Source organism: Podarcis pityusensis (assembly GCF_964106645.2).
Source record: "Podarcis pityusensis genome assembly, chromosome: W".
In the NCBI taxonomy this organism is placed as follows: domain Eukaryota; kingdom Metazoa; phylum Chordata; class Lepidosauria; order Squamata; family Lacertidae; genus Podarcis; species Podarcis pityusensis.
This window is the reverse complement of record NC_138045.1, coordinates 26,756,179-26,783,442: the sequence shown is the minus strand read 5'-3', so window position 1 is coordinate 26,783,442 and position 27,264 is coordinate 26,756,179. Positions and strand designations below refer to the sequence as shown.

Genomic DNA, 27,264 nt, shown 5'->3' with positions numbered 1-27,264 from the left:
AAGCATATATTACACTTATACCAAAATCAGAGTCTGAAAAGACGCAACTCAAAAACTACCGTCCCATATCACTGCTTAATGTGGATTACAAAATTTTTGCAGATATTTTGGCTAAAAGACTAAAAAAGGTGTTAGCAGAAGAAATTCATAAAGACCAAGCGGGCTTTCTCCCGGGCAGGCATTTGTCTGATAATACAAGGAATTTAATTAGTATTTTAGAAAAGCTACAAGTAAAGATTAATACTAAAGCAGTTTTGATTTTTGTGGACGTGGAGAAAGCCTTTGACAATATTTCCTGGAGTTTTATGAAGAAGAATTTATCAGGGATGGGGGTTGGTAAAAGTTTTGGAAATGGTATAGGTGCAATTTACTCAGAACACAGGGCTAAATTAATTGTGAATAACGTAGTGACGGAAGAATTTAAGATTGAGAAAGGAACACGACAAGGTTGCCCAACCTCTCCATTGATTTTTATTTCGGTCCTGGAGGTTCTGCTAAATATGATTAGAAGGGACCAATTGGTTAAAGGTATACAAGTGGGAGCTAAACAGTACAAACTGAAAGCATTTGCAGATGACTTAGTACTGACTTTACAGGAGCCAGAATCAAGCACGAAAAGAGTATTAGAATTGATTCAAGAATTTGGTCAGGTAGCAGGTTTTAAGTTGAATAAGATGAAAACTAAAGTCCTGGAGAAAAATCTGAATGTGATTGAGAGAGAGAAGTTTCAGAGAGAGACAGGCTTGACACTGGTCAAGAAAGTGAAATACTTAGGGGTTAACATGACTGCTAAAAATGTGAATTTATTTAAGGATAACTATGAAAAATGTTGGACTGAAGTGAAAAAAGATTTAGAAATATGGTCAAATTTGAAGTTATCGCTGCTAGGCCGAATTGCTGTGATAAAAATGAATGTATTGCCAAGAATGTTATTTCTGTTCCAATCACTGCAAATCTTGGACAAAATGGACTGTTTCAAGAAGTGGCAGAGAGATATTTCCAGATTTGTCTGGCAGGGCAAGAAGCCCCATATAAAATTTAAGATTTTAACTGATGCTAAAGAAAGAGGTGGATTTGCCCTGCCAGACTTAAAACTTTACTATGAATCAGCCGCTTTTTGCTGGCTGAGAGAATGGATGCTTCTTGAAAATACGGACGTTTTGGATTTGGAAGGTTTCAATAATGTATTTGGCTGGCATGCATATTTGTGGTATGATAAGGTCAAAGCACACAAAGCGTTCAAAAACCATATTGTAAGAAAAACATTGTTTAATGTCTGGATAAGATATAAGGATTTGTTAGAAAATAAAACCCCAAGATGGCTGTCACCTATGGAGGCAAAGGCCCAGAAAAAAATCAGTATGGAGGCCAAATGGCCGAAGTATTGGGAAATCTTGGAACAAGAGGGTGACAGATTAAAATTACAGAGCTTTGAAAAATTAAAAAACAGAGTGTGAGATTGGCTCCATTATTATCAAATAATGGAGGCATACAATCAGGACAAAAAATTAGGTTTTCAAGTGGAAAAATCAAAGCTGGAAACAGAATTGTTAGACCCTAAAGTTAAGATTTTGTCAAGAATGTATACCTTGCTATTGAAATGGAACACTCAGGATGAAATGGTGAAATCTGCTATGATTAAATGGGCACAGGATGTTGGACATAAAATTATGATGGCTGACTGGGAACAGTTATGGACCACTGGTATGAAGTTTACGGCATGCAATGCCTTAAAAGAGAATTTAATGAAAATGATTTACAGGTGGTACATAACACCAGTCAAGCTTGCAAAAAATTTATCATTTGCCTGATAATAAATGTTGGAAATGCAATGAAACTGAAGGTACTTTCTTTCACCTCTGGTGGACATGCCCAAAGATTAAGGCATTCTGGGAGATGATCTATAATGAAATGAAAAAGGTATTTAAATATACCTTCTTAAAGAAACCAGAGGCCTTTCTCCTGGGCATGGTGGGCCAATTGGTGTCAAAGAAGGACAGAATTTTTTTCATGTACAACAGCAGCAAGAATACTCATCGCAAAGCACTGGAAGACACAAGATCTACCCACCAGGGAAGAATGGCAGATGAAGCTGATGGACTACATGGAACTGGCGGAAATGACTGGCAGAATCCGAGACCAGGGAGAAGAGTCGGTGGAAGAAGATTGGAAAAAATTCAAAGCTTATTTACAGAAATATTCCAAAATTAATGAATGTTAGAAAGATGCTGGAAAGAAGTTATATGACTTTAGTAGAAATATTATAAAGAATTAAGTATGAATAGATTGACATTGGGTAAAGAGGTAAATTTAAGCCTAAAATTGCATTAAGTTAAACCATGGAACTAAATTTGTGAAAGAGGGAAAGGACTTGCTGGAATATTTAATTGAACTAGAATACAAAAAAGGAGGTGTGAGGAAGTCGAGGAAATAAGCAAATGAAAGATAAGGATATGAAAATATGTGGTGTTTTTTGTTTTTTGTTTTTGCATGTTTGCTTTGTCCTTTTTGGGGTTTTTCTTTTCTTTTTTTTAATGCTTTTGCTTTCTTTTCTTTTTCTTTTTTTATTGTTGATGTTTTGTATTTTTGAATTTATTTTTGTTTTTTGTTATTTTTGTTATTTTTGAGGTTTTGTAATTGTTTATTGTTCATTTTTTTTCCCTTTTGTTTTGCTTCTGTTTTTCTGTAATGTTTAAACTTCAATAAATATTTTATATATATATATAAAAAAAACAGAATGAGTTTTCTGCCACCGGTGCTCTAGCCGTCTCAGTGACTGTTTCCTCGCCCTCAGTTCCAGAGAAAACCACGGGGCTGTCTGGGCTGCATGGAGTCGGATAGGGCACTTCGGAGCCAGACAGTTGATAGCCATGGTTAACTCCACATTCCAGTGGGCCACCAGGGAATCAGCTGGAACCCATTTGGATCCATTAAGTGGCAGGGGCGGACCATCCAAATCGGTCCCACCTCTCTGCAGAGGGGAAGGGTTGCAGAGAAGTCCACTTGCACCAGGAAGTGATCTGACCATGGCACTTCTTTTGTTTCACTTTTACTTAGTGTCAGATCACCCACGTCACTAAAGGTGAACACCAGGTCTAAGGCATGTCCGTGACTATGAGTTGGGCCAAACTTATTCAGGGACAGCTCCATGGAGGCCATGCTTTCCATGAAGTCCCAAGCAGCCCCTTGTAAGGTCGTGTTGGCATGGAGGTTAAAATCCCCACGGACAACCAAACTAGGTGTCTCCAGGAGAACATCCGCCACGACCTGAAGCAGCTCGGGCAAGGAATCCTTGGTGCAGCGGGGAGGTCAGTACACCAAAAGGAATCCTGCACTGCCCCTGCTGCCCAACCTCCAGAACATGCACTCAGAGAACTGGGTCTTCCCAGTAGGATGCCTGATGCAAGCTAGTGACTTCCTAAAAATCACTGCAACCCCCCCCCCCCCGCCCACATGACCTGGGTTGCTGTACGTAAGAGAAACCTGGTGGACAAGCAGCAGCAAGGACAGGCCCATCTGCTTCATCCAACCAAGTCTCTGTTACATATGCCAGGTCAAGTCCTCCATCCACGATCAAGTCATGGATGGCAGTGGTCTTATGAGTCATTGACCTAGCATTGCACAGCAACAACTTCAGGTCATGTGGGTTTCCCTTGTTGAGCGCAAATATAACATTGAATCGCAATGGTACAAAATAACTCAGCAAGCTGACATTTATCAAGAGTTATACAAAGGTTAGTGTACTAAATATTATTTCCAATTCTAGGTAGTTTGCTATTGGAGAAATACCATATATGATTATAAACATCTAAAACAAAAATTATTTAAAAATATGATTTCATTTCTAGATCAGACAGACAAGATTTCTTCTACTATATGTTTCTTTATCATATACACACAAAGCTTCTATTTTTAAACAGGAAATATTTTTGTAACCTAACGTCTATTATACAAATCCATACAGATGTTCATTTTGTTACAGTTCTGTTAAGTTGTATACAAATTATAAAGATTCCAAGTTTTTTTATGTTTCTCCATGAGTCTATTATTTACTAAATTGGCGAGTTTTGCCATTACTGCATATTCTGATAGTTTCTCTTTCCATGCATGTATTTCAGGACATATGTCAGATTTCCATATGTTAGCCAACACCACTCTGACTGCTTTGGTCATATAACTAAATCGTTCCACTGATGATTTCACAATACAGTAGCTGAAGGAGTCGTTCCCAATGGCATAGTTTTGGGATCCAATGCAAATGTAGGGTTTTTTTTTTACATTTTTTGCATTTCAAAATGAATTTTCCTCCAAAACTTTTTGGTCTTTTCACAGGCCCACCATAAATGGAAGAAGGTTCCTTGAGGTCTATGACATTTCCAGCAATGTCCATTCATTTCATTATTCATCTTCTGTATATCTTTCAAAGTTATATACCATTGAAAGAACATTTTTGTACAGTCATACATCATGTTACGGCCACTTCAGGTTGCGTGTTTTTGGGGTGTGGACCGCAGGAAACCCGCAAGTACCGGAACACGTTACTTCCGGGTTTCACCGCTCACGCATGCGCAGAAGCTCCAAATTGCGCCAGCGCCTGCGCAGATGCAGCGCTTCAACATGCGAACTCTGCGGGCTGCGGATGTGCCTCCATCACGGGTTATGTCCGCAACCCGAGGTTCCACTGTACCAATTTTGTTTTAGGGCTTAACTTGCAGTAAATTTTATTCCTTTATTCATAATTGCTCTCATTGTTCCACTGTAAACTGCTCTTAAATTTTTTTGCATCCATTTTGTCATATAAGGTTTTGCTTGTTCGGGCTTGGTGTCATATTTGAGCAATAGTTTGTAAATTTTACCCAAAAGGTAAAACTCTGTTATGATAGACTCAAATTCTTTCTTTTCCTTGATTTAACTGTTTGTCATACAGTCTTTCTTGAATCTGGATATTAGTTGACAGTATGTAAGCAGTTTCTTATTTTTTCTCCTCTTTCATACTTCAGCATGTATTTGATCTGTTCTTGAAGATGAACCATATCTTGGTACAATATATAGTCATACATTCTCCTATCGGATCTAATAATAATGTTCCAGTGGTGACATTAACAGTGCAGGTAAAGGCATTTTTGTGATTTTTGTAGTGCACCTCATGATTTTTGTGTGTGATTTGATGGTGCGTTTGGGTTGGCCAAATGTGAAAAGTGTGAGGATCCATGAGGATCCGTGCTTCAAAACCACATTTTTGGGCCATGGAGTGGCCAGGAAGCCGTGGATCTGAGTTTTTCGTGGTGCAGGCTGTGCCCCTGGCTATGATGTGTGATTTGACAGTGAGTTTGGGTTGGCCAAATGCGAACAGCATGAGGATCCATGAGAATCCGTGCTTCGAAACCACGTTTTTGGGCCAGGGTGTCACCAGGAAGCCGTGGATCCGTGATTTTTGTGGTGTATCCTGTGACCATGGCCATGATATTTGATCTGATGGTGACTTTGGGCTGATCTAGTGCAAAAATCATGAGGATCCATCAGGATCTGTGTTTTTTAACCATGTTTTTGCTCCAGTGCGGCACCACGAAACAGTGGATGCGTGATTTGTTTGGTTCTGCCTACAGACTAAGATGTAGTCTAGAGCATCATGGTGTTTTCATTTTGTTTCAATATAAAAATCATGAATTCATGAGGATCCATGCCTCAGATCCATGTTTTTGTGGTGCTGCAGCACAGCAAAGTGTTGGATCCACGTTTTTTATTGTCTAGTCTGTAGGCGTGCCTTGCAGGTGTGTTTTGACACTGGATTTGTTGGAGTTATTTTTTAAAAAGGGGAGGATCCATGAGGATCCGTGTAGATCCGCCTTTAACCCAGACCCATGTTTTATGTTAGCTTGCTGGTTTGTGGTTGGCAGGCGCTGGCTCGTGTATCTAAAGTAAAATTTGCTGCCTATCTACTCCGGAGCTTTCAAGGCAGCCTACAAAACAGCTAAGAGTATATGGGTATATAGCGACTTACTGGCATTTTGTATTTTTTGTGTTTAATTGCAAATACGCAGGTTGAGTTTAGGGGCTGAACACTCGCCATAAAATTTGCTGCTCCAGGCAACCTGTTTTTTGAACATTCATCCTGATTGGTTTGTGGAGATGTTATTTAATGTCCAGTTTTTTTCTGCTGCCACCGCCCCCAGATTTCCAGTGCATTTATATCCCAAAAGTCCCAGGCTTGGGGGTTTTTGTTTTAAGTGGGTGTCAAATCAACTTTTAATTGTGCAACCCGAATTTTTTAATATGTGTTTGACGCAACTCCAGATCTCCAGAGTCACAGCCAACACCCAAAATTCTGCTAGCTTACATATGCCCCAAAGTCAGCTGAGTCTTGGCCTCACAGACACCTAAATATTACAACATCACCTCGAAGGGAGAGGGGGATAAATATAGGTCCTTTTTCAGGTATTCACTTGCCATTCAAAAGACTTATGGAAGATCATTAACAAGTAGTTCCCACAAGACCTGTAGTACAAGAGAGGTAAATAGTCCCCATAAGGTTATGATTATAGCAGTGTACCCGTAGAGTATTTGAGGCCTGAAGGAGAAAAAAATCATTTTTTTCCTTCTGTCAAAAGAAGCAAAGGGAAGCTAGTTATGTTTACCCTATTAGTGAACATTGGGCCACTTCACAGAAAAATCACTTCTACTTAAAGGACACTGTGTCCATTGGAAGCATGTAGGTAGAACATGAGTTGCTTGTATGACAGAATGCTTATTTAGTGAACCTTTCATAGGACGTAACCTGCCAGTGTTGCATCACTGTATTTTTGGCTTCCTGCTATTGCAGACTCAACATGGCTGTTCTTCTGGAACAGACATTTACACTCTGATCTTTCTTTCTCAAAACTTGAGGTGATTGAAATGGAGGACTCGATGGGGCGTTATGACTTCTACAGCGGACTGGGCTTGGCTCTCAGCTCTAGCCTGTTCATTGGAGGAAGTTTTATCCTAAAGAAGAAGGGACTTCTCAAGCTCAGTAGCAGAGGTGTTCACAGAGCAGGTAATAATATTGAATAGGAGCTCACAGAGTTACCATGCCATCTGTTGTGGATGGGAAAAATCCCAGAAACCAGGCTGTCCATGAATGAATGGATTTTATTATTTTGGTCACAGACCAGTTCCAGTCCACATACAATATCAAGGAAGTCATAAAACACGATACATTTGAATTTGCAATTAGGTATAACAGGGACGCGGGTGGCGCTGTGGGTAAAACCTCAGTGCCTAGGACTTGCCGATCGTATGGTCGGCGGTTCGAATCCCCGCGGCGGGGTGAGCTCCCGTCTTTCAGTCCCTGCTCCTGCCCACCTAGCAGTTCGAAAGCACCCCTAAGTGCAAGTAGATAAATAGTTCCCCTAGAGGGAGCCTGTGAAACTGTTACCAATTTTGAATCGGGGAGCTTCCAGCTGCAACAGATTACGATCGTGGGAATAGACTTCTGACCTTGCAGAACAATGTATTCAGAAGCTCTGGTGCGTGCTTTCTGCAAAACAAGTGCCCTACTGGAACAGCTATATGAGAAGACGGATGTGATGACTGCTGCGATCAGAAATTTTGGACAGGTAGTGGGAAACTATATAGAGCCCACCCAGGAATCAAATCAGGAGTGCGCTCTGACAGAACAGATGAGGGAAGAGGATGTTGCTGAACCTCGGGCGCCAGAGATGGAGGGAGCCGTGGCCCAGCAGGAACATGAGTTCTTGGATCTGACAAATGAACTTGGAAAAAGCCAGATTTGGAAAGATAAAGTTTGGTTTGGTTTGGAAATGGGGGGTTGGATAGACCCCCCTATGCAGGGATGTTTGGACTTTTCAAGTCTGGCAATGGGCCGTGAGATGTTTGGGGGTGTGGGGGCTCTTAATTCTGGAGGGACTTTGAAACATGTTTTTAAATACCAAATGGAGTTCAATGTGGACTATGGAAAAGGGGCTGATTTGTCAAGAAGGGTCAAAAATACTGTTAAGTTGGAGTTCCCACGAGTGAAAGGAGCAGGAGACAAAGTAAAGTACAGGTATAAATATGAAGAAGAGCCGCGGAAGGGACATGGAAGAGACTTAAGGGCCTCGGACATAAGATTACCAGGTTAATGCGCTAGACTGATGTGATAGAAAGGACTGACAAAACCCGGGACCAGGAGGAAGAGACGCTGGATGAAGATTGGAAGAAAAAAAATTTTTTTTTATTAGGATTGTTTTATAAAATTGATGAATGCTAGAAAAATGTTGGAACGAAATTATTTGGCTTTAGTAAAAATGTTTAAAGAATTATGTAAGAATATTATGGTTATGAGAAATTGGTATAAATAAGATCTAAGTTTCAAGTTTTAAGGTCTTTTATAGTAAGATAAGATTAAAATAGATTAAGGTAATGTAATGACAGAATATTATGAAAAATGGAAAGGATTTGCTGTGACAATTAATAACTAGGATACAAAAAAAGGGAGGAGTGAGGAGGTCAAAGAAAGAAGGTAATGACAGTTAAGGATTTGAGAATATTGGATTTGTTTTTTAAAATGTTTGTGGCTTATTTTTGTTTTTTGATTGTATTGTGTTATTTTTTGATTTTGATTTTTATCAATTTGTATTGTTGGATTGTGTTTTGTTTTTCTTTTCTTTTGTTTTTTTCCTCTTTCTTTTTCTTTTTTTTTTTGTAATTCTAAAATTCTTAATAAATATCATTAAAAAAAAAAAAAAGATAAATCGGTACCGCCTTATAGCGGCAAGGTAAACGGCGTTTCCGTGTGCTGCGCTGGTGCTGGCTCGCCAGAGCAGCTTCATCACGCTTGCCACGTGACCCGGAAGTGTCTCCGGACAGCGCTGGCCCCCGGCCTCTTAAGTGAGATGGGCGCACAACCCTAGAGTCGGACACGACTGGCCCGTACGGGCAGGGGTACCTTTACCTATAACAGGGACAATACAGATATGGCAACAGTTTAAAAATATATAAATTAAAACTTAGTCACTAACATATAACCTGAAATTATCATTTAAAACCTTAATAATGATGATAACACAGCTTGTTCCCTAAGTTTTATGGCAATCGCACAGAATTTGGCTACTCTTAACGTGATCTCAGGATCCTTGTCCTCTACCAGGGATTTTAGACACTGACGTTCGGATTCATTTGGAGATTTTTGCATAGCAGGGGTAATAAATACGGAGCATATATCCCCATAGAAATGGCAGAGTAACAAGGCATGAGAGACAGTTTCTACCTCCATCAAGCCGCAGGCACAGACTCGTTCAGCGTATGGTTTACCCTCAAATCTGCCCTGCAATAAGGCAGATGGCAGCACGTTGAATCTAGCGAGGGTAAATGACCATCTGTATTTAGGTATTTGTAATTTTGACAAATAATTTGCCAGGGTAAATCCTCTCCCATTATCTTTTATTGCTGGGTGTTTATTCATCTCACTCACGTGGCATTTCAGTTCCACATCCCAAATTCTTTGGTGGATTATTGCTCTAGCTTTCGCATAACCTACAGCTATCAGAGCCTGTGGGGAAAACCCCAAGCCTCTTAGCTTTTCATGCAGTGTAGCTTTCCATTTAGATTGGTAGGAATCCAGTAGGGTTAAGGGTGCCAACCCAACAGGGAAAAAGATAAGTTTTAACCAATAATGGATCTTCAGAATCCATATCTGAGCGCTAACAGGGATTTGCCCAACCTCCAGGTGGACAGCTATGTTAGACACACAAGAAGGGATCCCTAGCAGGCAGCGATAGAACTCAGTTTGGAATGATTCTAAGGAAGCAAGGTTTAAGAAGCTGCAGATCTGAGAGCCATATGTCAGTTGTGTTAATATTTTTGCAGCAAAGACCTGGGAGGCTGCCGGAATATATTGGCCCCCTTTTCCATAGAAAAACCTTATAATAGCTTTGGTAGATCTTTGGGCATTTGCAATTGTCAGGGATGATTGGTGGGTGCTAGAAGAGATAAGAGCCCGGGACTCCAGCCAGCTTTCCAGGATTTATTAGGTCCATTTTACTATTTACACTACAGAGCTCTCAAAAGCATGTCTGGCTCATTCGGTCTCAGTTGCCGAGACTGACCCCTCCTTTCGTTTTCTCCAGCATAACCATTTCCGGAGCCCTCCCCTCTTCCTTCCTCTTTTACGTGAAGAGCTAAACCCCGGAAGTTGCTCCCCCCTCCCTGATTCATTGCTTCCTGACAACCCTTCGTCATCCTCCCCCTCTGACAAGGTGCAGCTGCTTACGATTGGAGGCTTCTCTCTGTATTTCCCCAGCTTTCCCCCCTTCTCAGCCCCCAGTTCCCTGACAGCAATAGTATTTTTAACCTGATAATGCCACAAACCCTTTTCCTGGAAGGTTATACCCAGGTATTTAAAAGATGAAACCTGTTCAATCAGATCAGAAGGTCGGCGGTTCGAATCCCCTTGAGCTCCTGTTGTTCGGTCCCTGCTCCTGCCAACCTAGCAGTTCGAAAGCACGTCAAAGTGCAAGTAGATAAATAGGTACCGCTCCGGTGGGAAGGTAAACGGCATTTCCGTGCGCTGCTTTGGTTCGCCAGAGGCAGGTTTGTCATGTTGGCCACATGACCTGGAAGCTGTATGCCAGCTCCCTCGGCCAATAAAGCGATATGAGCGCCACAACCCCAGAGTCGGTCATGACTGGACCTAATGGTCAGGGGTCCCTTTACCTTTACCTGTTCAATAGGTCGATTGTCAATTCTCCATTTGTGTCTCATTCTTTTTTTAGAGAACACCATAACTTTGGATTTGCTATAGTTAATTGTTAATTGTTCGGCATTACAATAAACAGTGAAAAATCTTAGAAGTTTTCTTAGGCCTATACAGAAGAAGGAAATTAGAACTGCGTCATCCTCATATAAGAGAACCGGGAGGGGTGTACCAGCCAATTTCTTTCTCCATGTTTCCTACTAAGGAGTTAATATAGAAGTTGAATAAAGTAGGCGCAAGGATGCAGCCTTGTTTAACACCATGGTAGATTTGGATTTCCTTGGATAAATGGCCCTATCTGTCACACCTAACCTGTACCCGAGTGTTTTCGTATAAACTGCGGATGAGACACAGTAGACGTCTGTCTATGTTTGAGGCGCTTAGTGTTTCCCAAAGCCTATCTCATGATATTAAATCGAAGGCAGATTTAAAGTCTATGAAAGCTGTGTAGAGAGATCCTCCTTTTCTTGAGGTATATTTTTCCGCAAGATGTTGAAGTAGTAGGCCTTGGACTAAAGTTGACCGGTTTGCCCTGAAACCAGCTTGTGCTTCTGTAAGGACATGTTCTTGCTCCATCCAATCCTCAAGTTTATTACATAAGTGGGCAGCATATAGTTTACTGATAATGCTTAGGAGACTAATTGGCCTGTAATTAGCAGGGTCTGATCTGCTCCCTTTCTTGTGTAATGGGATGATGATTGCTAGTCCTCAATCCTCTGGGATGGTAGCCGATTGATCTATGCTGGTGAACAAGGCAGCAAGCAGTGGGGCCCACCAATCAACATTGGCTTTAAGAAGCTCAGGTGAAATATTGTCTGCACCAAGAGCTTTGCCAGGTTTAAGAGATTGAATGAGCCTGCGAGCTTCTTCAGTTGACACCAGGGGCCACTCAGCACCAGTATCACTCAGAGTTAGGGACAGAGCCTGTAGATGTTGGTTAGTTGTGTATAAGGATTGGAAGTATGACTCCCAAACCCCAACAGAGATGGTATATTCCACTTCGGAAGGGGAATCTTGCCATCCTTTTGCAACTATTTCCCAAAAGGTGACTGATTCTCTCCTTTGAGGGGCCTCTATTAAACATTGCCACTCTCCCCTTTGGGCCTGAAGCTTTTTTTCCCTCTTTAATCAAAGCTTTATAATTTCGTTTAGCTTCAAACCACTCTGCAGGGAGTGAGGGTAGATTGGCAGACCTATAGTTCCTGTATTTTCCCAACAAAGAGCGCTTCATAGCGAGGCATTCCTGATAAAACCAGGGTTTAGATTTGTTGGAGTATAATGGCCATCGCATTGCCTTTTGGGGGGTCAAATAGGGTTGAAGAAGTGAAATCAAATCCTGAAACAAGTTTTTTCTAGTTTCAGGGCATGAGGAGTTTAAGAGGTTGTCTCTCCTAATGAGGAATATATCTGAGCGTAACCTCCCAGATACTTCCTCATCCAGTTCATCAGACTTTCTAATGCGTTAGAACCTCAACTCCATGTCAGTGGACCTGGGGAATTCAAGTTTGTCAGTACAAAATAGATCCTTTCTTGCATCGAGGAGGAGACAGAGAGGTAAGTGGTCGCTATCGACCAGCTCCTCCACTTTGCACTCAAGAGCTCTATTCAGAAGGTTATATGACACCATAATATAGTCAATTATAGAGGCTCCTACATTTGATATGAACGTGAATTCCCCAACCTTCTCCCCTTTGGCGCAACCATTCAATATGACCAGGTCCAGCTTGTTAGACAAGTGCAATAGGCACAGGCCTGCATAGTTGCAACCCTTATATTTTGAGTGCCTGATTGGTATAGAATGGGCTTCCTCTAAGATGGGTGGCGATTCGTGGAAGTGAGCATATAAATCATAGTCAGACTGGCCAATTCTAGCATTTAAGTTGCCTGCCACTATCACTGAGGCTACAGGGAACTGATATTGGCAAAACCTATTGGTGTTTTGCAACTTTCTGACTAGTTGCAGGACCTTAACCAGACCTAGCAGAGCAAACGCAGAATCCACGGAAGCAATTGGCGTCTTGGCTACAGACAGGATAGACGAAGCAGGAACCAGGAACTTGTAGTTAGGTGTTTATTATATACAGTGGACTATTTACAGGAACAGAACACGGATCTTTAGCTTGCTCTCTCATACACGACTCACACAATGACACACTCCTACAATGACTCACACAATGACACTCCTACAATGACACACAGAACTCTGAACCTCTGAACTAACACATTCCAGTTAGTAGGCCATTAATTATCACTCCTTTGAGAGAGCTTGACCAATCATGGAGCTGTCTCCATGTCTCTGTTATCACCAGGCAGACTTCCTCCTTCACATGACCTTTTGGCTGTCTGCCAAACCTTAATTGACTCTGTGTGAGTAGCTGCACGTACACAGTTTCCCAACAACTGATTCATCAGTTTGTCAGTGTACGATTGCAGCCTGGACCAGATGTTTTTTATCAGAAAACAGACCACCTTTAACTCGGCCCCCTTTGTTGCTTGGTGATCCTGAAAGGCAGAACGAGGAAAAATCGTTGACATCTATTTCGCTTGTACTCCATGTCTCCTGTAAAAATACAATGTCATAACCTTGAATAAATTTAACAAAGGACGGGTCAGATGCCTTTTTAGGCCAGCCTGCGATATTCCATGTTAGAAGGCTAAAGTCGGCTTTGGCTTTGCTGAAGTCTAGAGAGAAGAAGAGAGCCAGTGTGGTGTAGTGGTTAAGAGCGGTAGTCTTGCGGGGGGCCACTAGGGGGCGCATTGGAAGATGGCTGACAATAACATCTCTCGGACCCACACGAGGTAATTTGGAGGCTATGATGGGGGTAATTAGCCTCCTTAACCCCCCCAGGATTGTGGGGGGGACGGCCCTTGCCTGCTGTGCCCTATACCACCCCCGAATTTGTGGGGGTGGGGGCACTAGGCACAAAGCCCTCCTGTGGGATTTCGGCACTCCTGGACGCCGTCCCTGATTTGCGCCACTAGATGCAAGAACTTCAAAAGAAACAATTTGGATGAAAGGAATGCACATATTTCAAGAAAGAAGGGGGAGTAAAGACTGCTAACAGAAGAGATCTCTGACAAAACAAGATAAGAATAAAACATGAGAAGATACGCCAAGACAAGGTACGGCAAATGACTGATGGGGGAGGGGGGAAAAACTCTCCCTTCCTTTCCTATGTGATTAAACAAGAATCCCCTCCCCTCACGAGTCAGAAATGTCGTTTTAAGGACTTAATCTGTGGATTTAAGGCTGTGTGGAGATAAACTTTCGAACCAAAGCACATTTTAAGAAGAGCGTGGAATGTGTAACAGCTTTGGAATGATGCAGTTAAAAATGCCGTCGCCATATTGGGAAGTTCTGTCGGAGGCCTTGAGTCTGGGAGGGGAAAGAGAGAAATAGAGCTGTTTATATATTGTGGGTTAAACTCCTCAGTGGGACTTAAGAGCGACAGTTTTACGAGACTATGATGGAAAGAGTGATGTTATCTATGAAGGAGATGATATATGGAAACCATCTCGATTTGAGGATTGGAAGAACGGAAAATTCACACAGGACTATTATTACTATTGGTGTTTATCGGCTTAAGGAGACTATCAGAAGAGATCATAAAGAAAAAAGAGAAAATATATGAACAAGATGTGATGTGGAAACAGCAAGATAAGATGGGATAGAATTATGAACTCTGTTTGGACTGATTTGGACTGATTGGGACATTAACGCAGCAGCAAGAAGATGATCAGAATTCCCCTTCGGATCTTGAAATATGGGTCCCCCCAACAAAATTTAAAATTCGGCTTTGTAATTCGGAATTTATGTGATATGATTTAATTTGATGTGATTGGCCAGTTAATAATTTTTTATTTTTTATTTTTAAAAGAGTGGTAGTCTTGCAATCTGGTGAACCGGGTTCACGTCCCCGCTCATCCACATGCAGCTGCTGGGTGACCTTGGGCTAGTCACGCTTCTTTGAAGTCTCTCAGCCCCACTCACCTCACAGAGTGTTTGTTGTGGGGGAGGAAGGGAAAGGAGATTGTTAGCCGCTTTGAGACTCCTTAGGGTAGTGATAAAGTGGGATATCAAATCCAAACTCTTCTTCTTCTTCTTTGTCAGTTGTCTTCTGGATAACTTTTGGAGTTTGCCATTTTTTGTGGCAACTGACTGTCATTTGTTCTGGTGGTATCCTTACACGGGGAGCTGCCCAGGCATTCAATGATTTCGGACGGTGGATGTAAGATGCTCACATTAGTAGTCATAGGACCTTTGTTTTGCGAGGCCTCCTCCGGAGGATGTTCTGTCTGGTTGAAACCTAGTTCCTCCTCATCTAGATATCTCATTTTAGTTCAAAAGCCCAGAGAGATCTCCTTGGGGGTGGTTTTTCTTTTAGGGGGCGATATACTGCCCTCCCTTATGTGTTGTGCTTTCATAATTAAAGGCGGGTTTATCTCTGCCTTTACCTGGAGGTTATGTGGATAACAATCTGCTGAGTTATATTCCTGTGTAGGAATCATTTTGGAGGAAATCTGGCCCTTTTTCAGGTCATCCTCCTTGGAATCATTATATGCGTCTTTCCCAGCCAGTCTGTTTCTTAATGTCTTTCTAGAATTTCAGCTTGGATTGAGGACGGAAATGACCAGAATTGACTTATTAGAGTGTTTTCTTCTGTAGAGAAATTGTCCTTTTGCTCGCTCACAGGGCATTGCAAATCATGTAAGGGTATGCTTTTCCTTTTTAATTTTGGGGTCTCTTGTTTATGATGATCAGACCAGACCTTTTGGGGTTGGCTCTCCTTTTTGGATTTTTCCTGGTCCTCTTCTACCATTGGCTTATCACACTTGGCATCAAATGGTACCCTATTTTCAAAGAATCTTAGTATTGCTATCCTTTCCTTTAAGAATAGATGTCTTGATCTGTGGATAAGTTTGGCCAAATTTTGATCTTGAAAGGTGATCATTGCTCATACAGAGTAACCATCATAATGTAAGTACTCTATAGAAACAATATTGTTTGGCTTTACTACTCCTGGTAACGTATCATTCAGGATGTTCAGGAAATGCAATATGCGATCTATCCGTGAGAGGAAGCCCTTCAGTTTTGGGTAGTTAACATATACAAGTTTTTGAGGGATTAGTATCAGATTCCAACCTTTTTTCTAGATTGGAACTTGCCAGTCCTGTAGTATGTCACCATCAATATTGTGGGCCATGTCCTCTTTAATACCCATATTTCTAATTGGTTTCCTTCCAGGGCTCTGAGATGTTACTTCTGTTATTACGTTTGTTTCAGGGCTCTGATTCGGGATTTCCTCCTCAGGTGTTAACTGGGGTTTTGCCTTGTTTAATCCCAACTTTGTCTTTCTCTTTACTGCCCCGTGGGGCAGATTTATTTAAGCCTGGTGTAGAGGATGGTGGAAGTAGGTTGTAAAGTTTCTGCCATTGTTTTTTGCGAGTGCGATGGATTATCTTTGATTTCCTTAGTGTTTTGATATTTTTGCTCTTCTTTTTTTTTTGATTCTGGTTTATGTCTTTGTGACTTCTTGCTGGTTACTGGGTGATTCATATGTGCTGGTTCGGGTAGGTTGCTCATTTGGTCAGTGTCATTTGGCTCTGTGCCTCTTTCTTGAGGTGTAAAATTTTCCACTAGAGTCAGAAGTAGCCCATTTGTTACTGTTATAAATTTTTTCATGCTGGAGGGTCCGTGCATATCAAGTGGAACTGGTCCTGAAGATAGCCGTCTCTCTCCTCTGTTTGAGTACATTTGGAAGTAACCAGTTGGTTTTTTCCAAGCTCAGAAGGTGGCCTCTGGGTTATATTTGCCTTATAGGATTTCTCAGCTAAGGTCAGTTCTTGAGCCAGGCTTGTTGGGTAGTTAATATTTTCGGAATCTTGTTGGAGCCCTTTAAGATGAGTTGACCAGTCCAGAACAGTGGAAGGAGGAGGAATGGCCTCATTTAGAATTAATTCATTCAGCTCCCTCTTACTCTCCTCCTTTTGGAGAAAATAATGTGTGATTTTGCTCTGTCTCCTTCGGGGTTCTGGGAAGCTGATTAACGTATCTGGCATGATTCCCAGATCTTTGCAGTTCTTTCTAGTAAGTACCATAATAATTATGATTATTCGTTGGCAGTTTTCAGAAATCAATTATCTCCAAATGTGGCGGCCTTGAATTTACGAGTCCGGTGTCAGTGCCATCCAGTAGAAGGGAGCATTTTGGAGACTCTCTGCAGCTGCCACCTGGGCTCGCTCGTCAACAGTTCTGATAATCAAGATGTTTCTCTTCTTCAATTTATAACTAGTATCTTGTAAACTTTGGCTTGACCTTGTGTTTGGCTCTGCCTAGCAAAGTGCTCAGCCCAGCCCAGCCCAGCCCAGCCCAGCTTCATGCAGTCTCAGTTTAGGGGAATTAGGAGAATAAAACAATGAGATAAAACATTAAATTAAAACAACAAAATGAAGCACTAAAAGGAGTTAAGAAATAAAATGGAAGAGAGGATAAAACCAAATGCTAAGGGTTGGTTATAGAGCAGAAACTTGCCTTAGAGTTGGCCTTAGAGCTCGAAACCCTACTTCAAACATTTGGCAGTCATCTTCCCCTCCCTTCCTCATCACTGTCCATGCTTCTTAAGAGTTTGGAAAAGTTTTCCATGCCAGCTTCTGTTTTCATTTAAACTTCACCTTTGGTTTCTTTTCTCTCTTCACAGGTCTAGGGGGTCATGCATATCTGAAGGAATGGATGTGATGGGCAGGGCTGCTAACTAGTAAGTACTTCCATGCAAGATTTTACCATCTTCACCTACATTTCAACAACTTTAATTATTCCCTTTGCCTTCTTACATGACCTCCAATAGCTCCCAATGAGTTCCTTGGTATTTGTCGTTGTTTAGTCGTTTAGTCGTGTCCGACTCTTCGTGACCCCATGGACCAGAGCACGCCAGGCACTCCTGTCTTTCGCTGCCTCCCGCAGTTTGGTCAAACTCATGCTGGTAGCTTCGAGAACACTATCCAACCATCTCGTCCTCTGTCGTCCCCTTCTCCTTGTGCCCTCCATCTTTCCCAACATCAGGGTCTTTTCCAGGGAGTCTTCTCTTCTCATGAGGTGGCCAAAGTACTGGAGCCTCAGCTTCACGATCTGTCCTTCCAAGATTTAGAACCTCAAAGCCAAAGTGAGAGCATTTGGGTCAAAATTAAGGGAGAGAAGAATAACAGTGACCTCATTGTGGGAGTTTACTATAGATCCCCAAGCCAAACGGAGGACATAGATGATGCCTTCCTGGAACAGATGGCCAAGCATGCAAAAGGAAGGGAGATAATAGTAATGGGGGACTTCAATTACCCGGATATTTGTTGGATGTCAAACTCAGCCAAGAGCATAAGGTCAAACAGATTCCTCACTGGCCTTGCAGACAACTTCATTGTCCAGAAAGTGGGAGAAGCAACAAGAGGAACAGCCATTTTAGATCTGGTCCTAACCAATGTTGATGACCTGGTTAGTGGGGTAGAAGTGGAAGGATCATTAGGCGCGAGTGATCATGCTCTTCTGAAGTTTACTATACAGCGGAAAGGAGCAGCCAAGCATACTAGGACTCAATTTCTTGACTTTAAGAAAGCTGACTTCATAAAACTTAGGGAAGTGCTGGGTGAGATCCCATGGACAGTAATACTAAAAGGAAAGGGAGTTCATGATGGCTGGGAGTTTGTTAAGAGGGAGATAGTAAAAGCACAACGTCAGGCAATACCAATGAGACGGAAACATGGAAGGTGCCTAAAGAAGCCAGGGTGGCTATCTAAAGAACTTTTAACTGAGTTAAGATTAAAAAAGGATGTGTACAAAAAATGGAAAAGGGGGGAAACCACCAAAGAGGAATTCAAACAAATAGCCAGCACGTGTAGACACAAAGTGAGAAAAGCTAAAGCACAGAATGAACTCAGGCTTGCTAGAGAGGTTAAAAGCAACAAAAAAGGCTTTTATGGGTATGTTCGTAGCAAATGGAAGAACAAAGAAACAGTGGGGTCACTCAGAGGAGAAGATGGTGAAATGCAAACAGGGGACACAGAAAGGGCTGAACTCCTCAATGCCTTCTTTGCCTCAGTCTTCTCCGATAAAGAAAACAATGCCCGACCTGAAGAATTTGGAGCAAATGATTCAGCAAAGGAAACACAGCCCAGAATAACTAAGGAGATAGTACAAGAATACTTGGCTAGTTTAGATGTATTCAAGTCTCCAGGGCCAGATGAACTGCATCCAAGAGTATTAAAAGAACTGGCAGATGTGATCTCAGAACCACTGGCAGTCATCTTTGAGAATTCCTGGAGAACAGGCGAAGTCCCGGCAGACTGGAGGAGGGCAAATGTTGTCCCTATTTTCAAAAAGGGGGAAAGAGAGGACCCAAATAATTACCGCCCAGTCAGTCTGACATCAATACCAGGGAAGATTCTGGAGCAGATCATTAAGCAAACAGTCTGTGAGCACCTAGAAAGGAATGCTGTGATCACCAATAGTCAGCATGGATTTCTGAAAAATAAGTCATGTCAGACTAACCTGATCTCGTTTTTTGACAGAATTACAAGCCTGGTAGATGAAGGGAATGCAGTGGATGTAGCCTACCTTGATTTCAGCAAGGCATTTGACAAGGTGCCTCACGATATCCTTGTAAAGAAGCTGGTAAAATGTGGTCTTGACTATGCTACCACTCAGTGGATTTGTAACTGGCTGACTGACCGAACCCAAAGGGTGCTCATCAATGGTTCCTCTTCATCCTGGAGAAGAGTGACTAGTGGGGTGCCACAGGGTTCTGTCTTGGGCCCGGTCTTATTCAACATCTTTATCAACGACTTGGATGATGGACTCAAGGGCATCCTGATCAAATTTGCAGATGACACCAAATTGGGAGGGGTGGCTAACACCCCAGAGGACAGGATCACACTTCAAAACGACCTTGACAGATTAGAGAACTGGGCCAAAAGAAACAAGATGAATTTTAACAGGGAGAAATGTAAAGTATTGCACTTGGGCAAAAAAAATGAGAGGCACAAATACAAGATGGGGGACACCTGGCTTGAGAGCAGTACATGTGAAAAGGATCTAGGAGTCTTGGTTGACCACAAACTTGACATGAGCCAACAGTGTGACGCGGCAGCTAAAAAAGCCAATGCAATTCTGGGCTGCATCAATAGGAGTATAGCATCTAGATCAAGGGAAGTAATAGTGCCACTGTATTCTGCTCTGGTCAGACCTCACCTGGAGTACTGTGTCCAGTTCTGGGCACCACAGTTCAAGAAGGACACTGACAAACTGGAACGTGTCCAGAGGAGGGCAACCAAAATGGTCAAAGGCCTGGAAACGATGCCTTATGAGGAACGGCTAAGGGAGCTGGGCATGTTTAGCCTGGAGAAGAGGAGGTTAAGGGGTGATATGATAGCCATGTTCAAATATATAAAAGGATGTCACATAGAGGAGGGAGAAAGGTTGTTTTCTGCTGCTCCAGAGAAGCGGACACGGAGCAATGGATCCAAACTACAAGAAAGAAGATTCCACCTAAACATTAGGAAGAACTTCCTGACAGTAAGAGCTGTTTGACAGTGGAATTTGCTGCCAAGGAGTGTGGTGGAGTCTCCTTCTTTGGAGGTCTTTAAGCAGAGGCTTGACAACCATATGTCAGGAGTGCTCTGATGGTGTTTCCTGCTTGGCAGGGGGTTGGACTCGATGGCCCTTGTGGTCTCTTCCAACTCTATGATTCTATGATTCTATGATTCTATGATTCTAAGAGGTCTCCAGCCTAGAGTCAATGGCGGAGAAACTAAGGGATCTAGGTATTAACTGCCCCTCTTCATTTACCTATTGTACACCAACAGAATACCATTTTGGGGGAGGGGGACTTGACAGAAATTGAATGTTTTTCTTAATTTCATTGAATGAAAACTCATGTTGATAATCAGTAACCTGTGAGTGAATAATTTTTATAGCACCTATTTTATTCTCTTTATTCCCCCACTGATGACATTTAGTTGGCTTTGAACCATAACAGTGAGATAAGAATTCTAAAGCACACTGTGCTCTGAAAAACTGTACAAGCAACTGAAGGAGGAAGGTCTTAGTTCTAGTCAAGCCCAGTGCAAAAAAAAATTATAAGCTGGGGGCTATGTGTCTTATCCTTTGAGCCACTGTCTAAGCTCTGCTGCTTATACTTTTTCCTCTATGTATTTTACTCACCAGATTCTACTAATTGAATCTAGCTTGTGCACTCATTGATCTGAACAAAACTGTCTACATCCTGCAGAAGTAAGCTACACCTAAAAGATTCAGATTGTCCTTAGCAATTTCTCCTCTATCCTCCTCCACAGGATTTATAGTGTTTGCTGTGTGCATGCTGATGAGTTCAGCTCTTCTCATCTTTGTGGCTGGGCCTCGCTATGGACAATACAATGTCTTAGTGTATGTTTTGATCTGCTCTGCCATTGGTTCGCTCTCTGTCTCGTCTGCAAAAGGCTTGGGTATTGCCCTGAAAGAACTGTTTGCTGGGAAGCCTGTCTGGAAGGAACCATTGAGCTATTTGCTTTTTATTTGCCTTGTGATCTCCATCAGCATCCAGATCAACTACCTGAACAAGGCCTTGGATATCTTCAACACATCTGTAGTCACCCCCATCTATTACGTCCTCTTCGCCACAGCAGTTATGACTTGCTCTGCCATTCAAGGAGTGGCATCATCTGGTTCTGATGCACATCATTGGCACCATCAGTGGCTTCCTCACCACTGACCTTGGCATCTTCCTACTGCATGCTTTCAAAGACATCCCCTTCACTGCCGACCTGCTGCCTCTTATCCTGAAGGATAACCAAACAAATGTGCAAGCAGCTTCTTGGAGAAAGGGGGGCAAGCATCAGTCCTGTCTTCACCAGCCCCTTTTGGATTCTGAGGATACCCACAAAGAGGGGACAAAGAAAGCAGAGGAGCAATATGGCCAAAGTTTATGAAAGTTTGCACATTATACATAGCCTTTTGGCTTAAAAAAAGATGTATCCCAATCCATTTTTAAGCTGTTCTAAAGAGCTTCTTAAGACTGCTGCTGTTTTCCACTAGACAAGAATCAGATTCTAAATAAGCAACACTGAACTATTTGAAATGCTTTTATGTGCAAGTCCTTTCACTGGTAACATACTTGAACCAAATTAGAGACCCAATCAGGTCAAGTTAGAGCTCAGCAAGTGGCAGCCCTAGAGCTGAACTTGCTGTCTCCTGCATTCCCTCCCATGCAGCTAGAAGTGATGTGGAGGACAAGAAAGAAAACCAGGGACAAAAATCTGTGCACCTGAGGGTTTTTTGGACCAGCCTCTACACAAAAAACGAGTTTCCAATGTAATGGGTGATGTGGCATTGGTAAGGAGGGTGTGAATTGCTCAGGGAGTGTTGCAAAGTAAGCAGAAGCAACGTAAGCAGAAGCAAAATACTTCAGTCAGAGGCAGGAATGCACAGCAGAATTCCTCTTTCTCTTGTAATCTCCCATTCCTCAAATCTCGGGGAATGGGAGAAGTAGAGAAATACAGGTGAAACTCGGAAAATTAGAATATCATGGAAAATCAACACAGACTGTGGAAACTTCGCATTGGACTTTGGGCATCTGGCATTGTGTTCCTCCCCATTCTTCCTCCAGACTCTGGGTCCTTGGTTTCCAAATGAGATCCAAAAGCTGCTCTCATCAGAAAAGAGATTTGGGGAGCCATGTCATCAGCTGGTGTTGGTCCACTGTGCTTCATTAAGTCCAGGGTCAACGCAGCAGTCTACCAGGAGATTTTGGAGCACTTCATGCTTCCTTCCGCAGACAAGCTTTATGGGGATGCTGACTTCATTTTCCAGCTGGACTTGGCACCTGCCCACACTGCCAAAAGTACCAAAACCTGGTTCAATGCCCATGGGATAATATTTCTAAACCTTTGAGTACATCTCTTATTCATTTTTTTTTTTAGAGAAACTAAGATCCCTAATGCGTGGGCTCTCAGGCTGGGCTATTATTATATCTACTGCCTTCTGAGCACCATCAAGTTTACGGTTTCATGTTCTAGCTTTAGGTTATAGTTTAACAACACAAATTTGATGTGTTCAGTTCTCCCTAAGGGTTCACACCCTGATTTTGTTGAAGGATCCCTGAGGTGGCCGCTGTGCCCTGGGTTCCAGGTGGTGGGCCTAAGCCACCCACGAAAAGTTACAACGGTCTCACAATTTGTACTTGGAAAGACCATTTTGCCCCTTTATTTTATTTTATTTTATTTTTCCCAGTTGGAGATGACAAACTGGAGGGGCGTATCAGAATCCTCTCTGGGGCAAAAAGGCTTCATGAAAGCTTTGTTGCCAGGAGGAGTCCAGCTAGGGTGTTTAGAAGAGTGAGCTCCCATTTCCCTTTAATACCGAGGGGGGGTTGCTCGATAACAAGCTACACAAGGAGATACATAAACAGAGATACAAGAGAGGGACAAAGAGGGAGGGGAAGAGAAAAGAATATCCTATCAGTATTGTTCAGTCTAACACTCAAGTGCCCCTCTCGGCCCTTTCTGGGCAAAACTCCGACGGATCGGACCGGAGAAGGCTAGTAGAAATCCAAAGGCAATCCCTGCCTACAACTTAAAACCACAGGCAACTAGCCTGGAAACCACTGGTCTCTCTAACCCGGAAAAACCACAGGCAACTAGCTTGGAAACCACGGGTCTCTTAACCCGGAAAAACCACGGATCCGGAATTCACTCAGTGCTGCTCACAAAACTAATCCTAGTGCGGGGCTCCATCTTCTTCCCGAACCTGCCGCTCTACCGTCCACGACAGCCGCCTGCCTGACCTTAGAACTATGTCCTAATTCCCTACTGGACGCCTGCACAGTGCAGTGCCAGACTGGGGTCTGAGAAAACAAAGATTTGAAAGGAAGCAAATGACAGAGAGAGAGAGAGAGATATTCCAGGACGTTTCTGGCCACACTCCGAAAGAAGACGTTGAGGAAAGAGGAAAAGAGAGCTCCCGCGGTTTCTCCGGCCACACTCCGAGAGAGAAACTGGGAGGGAGAGAGAGGAAAGGTTTCCAGGATGTTTCTGGCCACACTCCGAAAGAAGACGTCGAGGAAGGAAAGAAGAAAAGTCTAGCTGTCGTGGAGACGTTACTTTTCCACCCCCCTCCCAATGTACTAACTTCAAACCATACTCACGTCCTTGAATGTCCCTCGTGGATCCCGGGATCCTTTTCTTTGGCCGGCTTGACCTTGCCTTTGCTCGCCTGGTTGAGCTTTCTGGTGACGATTGATTACCGCCCGCAAAGAGGAGGCAGGGAGAAGAAAAAGGATCCCTGGGCTAAGGTTGCCCAGTGGCGCCTGATCCCCTCTATCTCCCCCCTCATCTTCACAGGAGAACCAAGAGTCCCTGAGCATGGTCGCCAAACTGTTAACGGAAAAATCCGAGGGCTCCCTTGGACAAAAACAAAGACAACAACCAGGATAACTTGGAGCAAAACAGCAGCCTGTAGGCTTGGCCTTTATTGATCTGTTGCAACAGGGTGCTCCCCTCACTTGCAGGAGAGAGGAAGGACACAGAAAAAATGGTGTGCAAGGTCTTATAAAGACTTTTGAAATTCCCATCCTGTAGATCAAGACCACCCCCAGAAACATCATGCATACATCACAGAAAGGAGGGGTTGAGGGAGGAGTTGTGGTGGTAACCCGAGTGTCCTGTCACCTGGCTGGATCCCCCTTTCCCCCTCCCCATGAGTACTTTCCAGGTGACAGAGGGGAGTTTGCAGTTTCCTGCCCCCAGAGGGAAGAGCTGATTATTGTCCTTTGTTCCAGTCTGTGCTGAATCCACTCCCATATGCAAGTTCTTTGTGATCTTGATGGTCTTCTGTCTAGGACCATCAGGGTTGGCATAGCAACTGGGCAGGGCTCCTGTGGATGTGCTGGTATGCTGAAGGGATTATGGCTGCCCTGTATTAAACCTTCCCCATTTTGTAGTCCTTCCTTCATGGAGTAAAATAAAAGTGGAACAGTGCAAATCCGATGTATGGTTGATTTTCTATGAATTTATAACAGAAGCATAGTGTATGTAGTGTGTGAGTGTGAGTGTGTGTGAAGTTTGTACAAACTGAATGATTGGGGGGGTGGGGGTTCCTGCTACAGGATTACTGTGCTTGATTGGCCAGCAAACTCGCCTGACCTGAACCCCATAGAGAATCTGTGGGGCATTGCCAAGAGAAAGATGAGAGACATGAGACCGAGCAATGCGAAAGAGCTGAACGCTGCTATTGATCTGGTCTTCCATAACACCTCAGCAGTGCCACAGGCTGATAGCATCCATGCCACGCTGCATTGAGGCAGTAATTGATGCAAAAGGGGCCCAAACCAAGTACTGAGTACATATGCATGCTTCTACTTCTCAGAGGTCCAATATTGCTCTATTTGCTGTCCTTGTTTTGCTGATTTCATTTAATATTCTAATTTTCTGAAATTATTATTTTGGGGTTTTCACCAGCTGTACACCATGATCATCACAATTATAACAAATAAAGGCTTGACATATCTTGCTTTGCATGTCATGAGTCTGTCTCATATATTAGTTTCACCTTTTAAATTGAATTACTGAAATAAATGAACTTTTCCATGATATTCTAATTATCAGCACAGGAAGACTGACCTGAAAACCATTTTTGCTTCCCAAACTGGCCAAATGTTTTCTCTGCAAGGAGGGAGGGGGTCAGGGAGCCTTCCCATTGTCTCAGGAATTGAGTAATCAGCATTTTAATGGGTGACAGACTATCAGGAAAGGTAATCAGGAAAAGCTATCAGATAACCTGGCAGACAGGAAAAACAACACTCAAATTTCTGTTTTAGACCACCTTTTCTGTGATGTAGGTATGCGGGGGGGGGGGGTGTCCTTGGCTTACACCCTTTCTGTGATGTATGTATGATGTATGGAGGGGTGGTCTTGAGCTCCAGAGCAGGGAATTTAAAATTTCTATTGTTATGTACTGAGTTGAATAGGATCCAAACTGTAGCAGTCTGATTGGTCCTAGAACAATAGGATCCAAAAGGCAGCAGTCTGATTGGTCCTAGAACAATAGGATTCAGAATGCAGCAGTCTGATTGGTCCTAGAACAATGCAGCAGTATGATTGGTTGGCAGGAACCACCCAATCCTGCTCCAGATAGAAGTGAATCCACAACCTGATTGGCTTACAGTAGAATTCCAGAATTAGCCAATCATGTGCAGCCCATTGTGTAAATAATGTATATAAAGCAGATACTGTGAGGGGACATTTATTCATTCCTCCTCACCACTATGAGCTGAATAAAGAGCATGAAATCACTTTGCGACTCTGAGTATATTTCACTGGCGACGAAGGTGGGATCCCGCTGAGCTGACTGCCACACACAGCACCGCAGCACCGCCAACTGCCGCACCGCTGCCTCGCACCGTGTATCCAGGCTTCAGCTCCGGGGCACAAGGAACTCAGAATGGCAGCCAACAGCAGCTTCTCGCCATTCAACCCAGCATCTGGAGACTGGGAAGCGTACGCCTCCCGTTTCACCTTCCTCCTAGAAGCCAAAGGGGTCACCGACGAAGAAGACGCCAAGAAGAGGGCGATATTCTTCAGCGTCTGCGGAGAGGAGACGTTTGAAATCGCCCGGGCTCTCCTTGCGCCTGAAGACGTCGCTACTGTTCCATACAAAACAATAATGGAACAGCTGAAGGGGCACTTTTCGCCGCAGCCCTCAGTGGTGGCTCGTCGAAATGCCTTCTACGCAAAGCGGCAAGCCCCTGGGGAAACCATAACTGGGTTTGTGACCTCTCTCCGCCAAGCCGCCCGGTTCTGCAACTTCTCAGAGCTGGAGAACATGCTTCGTGACCGCCTCGTCGGTGGCCTGAAGGATGAGAAGCTGCAACGACGCCTCTACGCTAAGAAGGACCTAACGTTCCAGGTCGCTCTGGAGGAGGCCCTGGCAACAGAAGCTGCCGAGAGGTCGACCCAAGAGGCACGGCCGAGCCTGCCATCCCAACCGAGGGTCCACCATGAAGACCTCACCGACGACTCAGGATCCGACAGGGAGGAGGTGCACCGAGTACAGCAGCGCACTCAAGCAGCGCACAGACCACAGCTGCCTCGACGAGAAGGAGGGAACTGCGCAAGCTGCGGGGAGAGTCACGAGAGGAGGACCTGCCGTTTCCGCAACGCAGAGTGCAGGCAGTGCAGAAAATCGGGACACATCGCCCGGGTGTGTCGGGCTCGGCCCACCCGACACCAGGCATCAGATGACCAATCCAAGAGCCCCAGGTCCCGGGGCCCAACGCACCAAGGCAACTCGACGGAGCTCACGGACTTCCAGGTATACCAGTTGCCCCACCCCAACGTAGAGAAAATTTATGTAGAGGTACAGATAGAGGGGGCCCCATGCCGCATGGAGCTTGACACGGGTTCAACTCTATCCATAATCTCGGCAAGGACCTTAAGGAAACTGTGTCCCACTGGGGGTCCCAAACTCAGGCCGGCCCCATTCACCCTCCGGGACT

At 43.5% G+C, this 27,264-nt stretch overlaps 1 pseudogene across 1 annotated transcript; it reads left to right on the top strand.

Annotated features, from left to right (window-relative positions):
- The first annotated feature begins 6,657 nt into the window (after positions 1 to 6,657).
- On the top strand, positions 6,658 to 21,747 carry LOC308467647 (magnesium transporter NIPA2 pseudogene; annotated as a pseudogene). The gene is made up of 3 exons (XR_013991569.1): positions 6,658 to 7,033; positions 17,431 to 17,464; positions 21,033 to 21,747. The product of XR_013991569.1 is annotated as a magnesium transporter NIPA2 pseudogene (transcript).
- The last annotated feature ends 5,517 nt before the right edge of the window (positions 21,748 to 27,264 follow it).